The sequence below is a fragment of the Molothrus aeneus genome, chromosome 2, assembly GCF_037042795.1.
Source record: "Molothrus aeneus isolate 106 chromosome 2, BPBGC_Maene_1.0, whole genome shotgun sequence".
In the NCBI taxonomy this organism is placed as follows: Eukaryota; Metazoa; Chordata; class Aves; order Passeriformes; family Icteridae; genus Molothrus; species Molothrus aeneus.
In genome coordinates this window covers 77610680-77616593 of record NC_089647.1, presented here as the reverse complement: position 1 = coordinate 77616593, position 5914 = coordinate 77610680, and positions in this window count along the sequence as shown.

The window sequence follows — 5914 nt, the reverse complement described above, 5'->3', positions numbered from 1 at the left end:
GTCTCTCGCCCCCCGCGCGCGCCCTGACGCGGCCGCGCCGCTTCCGGCTCCCCCCTCTCGCGCGCGCGACACGTCGTCACCCGCCGCGCGCGGGGCCGCCAGACCGAGCGCCGAGGGGGGGGCGGGGCCGGCGCGCGCGTTCGCTTCCGGGGTGTCTCGCGCCCCCGTTACCACGGCAGCGCGGCCCTGCCCCGCCCCGAGCGGCTTGCGCAGCGGGCGGGCGGCTGGGAGGCAATGCGTGAGGGGAGCCCGGCTAGCGGTCAGGGCGGTGAGCCTGCCCTGCTCTTCAGGTCTGGGCTCCTCCGTACGAGAGAGACGGGAGCTCCTGGAGTGGGTCCAGCGCGGGGGGAGACAAAGATGATCCAGGAGCTGGAACATCTCTCCTCTTACCAGGACAGGCTAAGAGAGCTGGGCCTGATCAGCCTCGGGAAGAGACAGCTGAGACGGGACCTCGTCCATGTTTATCAGTGTCGAAGGGAGGATGCCAAAGGAAGGAGCCAGGCCCTGCTCGGTGGTGCCGAGCAATAGGACGAGAGGAATCGGGCAGAGACCGATGCACGGGAAGTTCCACCTGAATGTGGGGATGAACTTCTTTACTGTGCGAGTGACTGAGCACTGGAACAGACTGCCCGGAGAGGCTGCGGAGTCTCCCTCACTGGAGATACCCGAGAACTGCCTGCGCACAATCCTGTGCCGTGTGCTCTGGGATGACCCTGCCTGAGCAGGGAGCTTGGACCAGATTTCCCACTGTGGTCCCTTGCAACCTGTCCCATTCAGTGATTGTGTGAATGTCCACAGGTGATAGACAGGAATGGTGCCCAGCTGCCATTTGGGACCCCTGCACCTGGGCAGTCAATCCCAGCAAAGCCTGGATCCACTGATCTCAGTCAGGCTGCACTGCCTTCATGCCTGTCCTGCAGTCCTTCCTTTTTTAAAAATACATTTTGTCTTTTTAAAAATAAATCTTGTCTTCTAAAAATAAATTATCTTTTTTTTTAAAAAATAAATTTTGTCTGGTTTTTTATTTTTTGGGTTTTTTCTAAATTCTTAAGGGTTTCACTGGGAAGAGGGTCCTGCCATGCCCAGCCCCTGTTACCAGCACCCTTGAATTCCCAATCATTTTCCGTTCAAGAGTTCCTGAGTGAGGAAGGGGTTATTAGAATATAAAGTTAATTTCAAAGCACTGAAACAAAACAGGAGCTTCTTCTAGATGCAGCAGAATATGGTTGTTATTGGCAAGGAGGGAGGTGAGGCTTTTTTTTAAAACAAAAATATGAAAAATTTTATGCAAAATATAATCTCTTTAAAATAGAAAATCCAGTCTTTATTCCTCACTTCTCCTCCCATGGGTTCTTGTGGGGACTTAATGACCGACACAGCTAGGCAGGGAGCAATCACTCCTGAAGTCTGGGTGGCCTCCAGACTCAGGTGTCCTGTGACCATGGCAGGACACTGCCCATACCAGACTCAGAGCAAAACCTGTCTGGTTTTGGTCTTTTTAATTCTCATGGGTTTTGGGTTTTTTGATTCTCATGGGTGGACAACTCTTCACAGTTTTCAAACCGAATTCTTGGGGTGAGGCATACTGCTGGCTGAGTGGAGCTGGGGAGGAGGGGAGACAGACAGACAGACAGATGTTAGCTGTGGTGGCTGTCCATTGCAGCTGAGCATTCAGAACAATCTCTGTCCTCATTCTCTCCACGTCATCAATGGCTGCTGTCATATAGCACTGGTAAAAATCTACTGGAAAAAATCCCCTCCAAAAAACCCTCACCCTATAAGAGAGGCAGACATAAAAAGTCTCTTTTGATAATGTAGGAGAGGACATTGCTCAGCTTATAATTTTACCTTTCCCTGCTTCCTAAAGCATTCCATCTGTTTGGGTGTGTGCAGCTTCAGAAGCTCCGAACAACACCCTCTTTAGAAAAACTATTTTTGTAAATGCTGTAGCATTTCCACTAATTGCCTTGGTTCTCACAACATCTTTTATTTCATTTCTGCTGTTCATTACAGGGCTCAGGGGTCACACCTGTTGATCACACAGTCCTGCAGTAGCCAAAGTGTCTAGGGCAGGGTGAAGCTTCAGGTGGGTCAATTCACACAGCATCTGACCAGATACAGGATTGAGCATCTAAGCACCTAGATCACCGAACATAGTCCTTAGGCAAGGTTATTTTAATAAATGTGTATGAATTTTCAACATTACACAAACCATTCTTCAAGTTTGAGATGAATGCATGGTAATTTATAGCATATGCATTAGATATTTTTGAACTCTCCCTATATTTAAAATATGAGTTGTTCATCTACCTTTCTCATTCCAATTTCTACTTGTCTCATCCTGCAGATATCCTAAGAGCACAGTTATAAGATCAAGCCTTATGACAAGCACAGCTGGAGAAGAAATCCCAGTTGCCTCTTTTTATTTAAAATTACTCCTGGTTAGGATAATCAGGTTGTAAATGACCCAAGTTCAGTTGCTTTTCTGCCACAAGGGAGTTCAAATGTATCTCCCATTTCCCAGGTTAATATTCCAAGCAAATTACTTTTGTGGGCCTAATTCCATTCCTTTGCATGAGAGAATATTTAAAAGCCTTTGCCCATCTAACCCTCCTCTTCCTTGAGAACGCTCCAAAAGCTGCACCAGGAGTAGGAGTTGCGGTGTGTGCATCAATGCTTTGTGAGCTGCTTCAATCTCTCCCCTTGCTCTGCCTTCGTGACTGCAAAACCTGCTGACTCAGAGCTATTTTAAGGAGTGCTCTGCCAGTCAGTCCAGACAGCATTTCTGTGCATGTGGAGCCATATGCTATGCTCCTCACTGCTCTGCAAAGGTGATGTGGAAAAACTGTTTCTAGGCTGTGTTATTTTGGAGCAGTTATAATCATGGGTTACAATCCCAGGAATGGTCATGGTCCTTGAGATCCAGTTTGAAGCTGGGCAAAACCCATCCTCTCTAATTTAATGAGAAATTCAGTGGGAACTTGCTTGATCATTTCTCTTCTTGAATTTCCCTGCTGAGAGTCTTATAGCCATAGGTTACAGTTCAGGGGGTGTGGTTTTAGTACTGGTAGAACAAGTATCACAGGTTTTATCATCAGAAATTTCAAGGTTATGCAAGACTGTGAAATAAAATGCAGGAAAAAAAACTGTGTCAGACACTAATGAACCAACAGAAGCCAATGTAAAAGGACATTCTGTGTTTTTTCCTGATAAATTATTGTCATAAGAAAATACAGAGATAAGAATATAGAGCAGTTGGAAACTTCTGAGGAAGTAAATGTCACTCCTTGAAAAGTGCTACCCCTTCTTTTTATCAGAAAGTTGTGAATAACTTTTGCTATTCTTGTAGTGGTTCTCACATTTTGCTGCTCATGTCTAGGCTCCAAGGGGTGCCTTCTTCATCTGAGGATTCACAGTTCCCACAGTTCAGCTCTTCATTTCAGAAACAAAGTCCCAAAATTCACTCTTATCCTACAGCTCAGTGTCTAATGCCTTCTCCTAGAGTATTCCCTCCTTTGCCTGAGTGCCTTAGCAGCCCAACTGTGGGGCTGTCCCACTTGCTGTGGAACAGACAAATAATCCTTGTTCTGGCAGGTGCAAGCACAGAGTTGTTTCCCCCGCTACAGGTTGCAGTTCTGTTCCAATTTTAGTACCAGAAGAACAAAATAATGCTCTGTTGCATAACTTTTGGGGTGCTAACTGGATACAACTAATGTCCATTTTGCTGCTAATTGTCATTTCAACTTTTTAAAAAATATAAACGATCTATTTGCAGCCTGGAACCTGAAGCAACTAAATTACAGAGTTTTGTAAATAAGTGCATTCTTTTTCTCTCCTGAGGCAACCAGCACTAACAATGACAAATTTCATATTTGTTGTTCATATTTGGGGGGAAATCCCCTGCTGTTAAGTAGCTCCTACACTGACCATGTTTCTATAAAATGAGAAGTAATGGTGAAGATGTCATCAGGGCTTGGTGGCACATGAGGTGTGATTCTCCTTCAGGTCCAAGTAGAGCCTGATGGGCTCATTTTTCCTGGGCTCAGGAAAAATGTGTCCTTTCATACAGAAGCCACATCATTACCTAAGTAAACAAGGCAGTGTTCTGAGTAGTCACAAGGTGTGTGGCAACTCATCTGGTTGTGCCATTGCAGATTTTGTTTAGTTTTTAATGACTTGCAAGTCTGGTTTCCTGGCACTTTTTTTTTTTTAAATCTTTGTTCAGGCATTAGATTTGGCACTTCCTGTGATTTTATGACCAACTTCAGATTAATATTTAACATAAATCCTTTCAGGCTTTTGGTATGCTGTGGAGGTCTATGTCCTTTTTCCCTTTGGAAAAAGGGAAGGGCCCCAGAAACATGCAATCAGTCCAATGCCTGACTCTCTAAGTTAAAAAGAGAAAGGATTGACTTAATAAAATAGGCAAAGAAGAGGAGCTCTGTCAGGTAAAAACAGCTAACGAATTACATCTAAAAAGAAAATGCTGAGACAATTACAATATTACAAATTACAATTACAATATTTAAAGCTAAATTCAGCTTTTAATATACTGTATTTGCCTGAATTTATTATTCAGCAATTGCCTGAACTATGGGGCAGAGCCTTTGGAGAAATGAGTGTGCCAAGAGGGACGTGGTGACGCCTTGCAGCAAGCACAAGCCAGACTCCCCCGGGAGGGAGAGGGGACACGTGGCACCAGCCAGAGCAGCCTGCACACTCTGGGCCTTGGGAGCAGCCACGTTTATGACTTGTTTCAGCTGTTGCTGTTGGTAAGGTTTCTGTGAGGTCCCTAGTGAGTTTTAAACCGGCACAAAAGGAAGTGTGGGAAGATTGCTGCCTGCCTGGCTCACATCTCCCATGTTTGGAGCAGGTCTGGTTCAGACTGCACCAATTAGTGTGTAAAAATATAATGTTGTTAACATCAGTAAGAATTACAGAGACTGCAAAGAAACAAACCCTTATACCCTTGATATGTTTGTGGATAAAACAAAGGGAAATGCTTTCTTTTTATAGCTCTGTGACCCCCAAATCAGTTGAGCTGGTTACCTGTTCAGCAGTGAGCATGGTCAAGTAATAGTTTTACTGTCAGCTTAAATGTACAGGCTTATTTAAGTTTTCAAGTTTAAATCACTCTTAGTAGTCACTGATTTCTATCAACTGGGAAAAGAAGAATCTGCTGTAGATTTTTTTCCTCCAAGAGACTGCTCAGGATCTTTGACTAGAGTTAAACTAGACCTTTCGGGAAAAAAATTTTAAAAAGTGTTATAATCTGTTTCTAGCTCATAAATGGAAACACACAGAGACCATCTGCTAATTAGCAGTTAACCTGTGGTCACATTTCTGAAGTGTTCTGTCCTTGCTCTGTATCCTCCCATGGAATGGCAATAATCATACTTGTAATCGGCCATTGATAAAGGTTTTTATGAAGGCCAGTTCCTGGTGGTAAATTTTGCACTTCAGATTGTGAGAAGCCTTTTGGAACAGCACAGTAAAGGCTTCAGAGCTGATTTGAGATGCACCTACTGGAAATCTAGACATGAAGGCATTGAGGCAGTTAAATCCTTCTGAGACTCCTATTTTTCCACTAATTTCAATTGAGAATTATGTTCTAAATTAGGAGATGGGTATTCAAGTACATTGAGTTTGCACTGCGCTCCTTAGGTCTTAATTTCAGTCCTCGAATTTTGTAAATGGTATGATGGGTATTTAAAGAAAGAATATTTGTAGCAACGATTTTCCCCCACCAGTGCTGCAGGAATTGCTTTGCCACATGTCTGGCACTGCCTGGTATTCAAGTCTCTAACAAGGACTTTATAGCACTGTTTAGAAAGGGAGTTTCTCAATAATCCCTTCTGTTCCTGGAATTTTATGCCCTGAAGTATGAGAAAGGTGATCTGTTGGAACTTTTAAT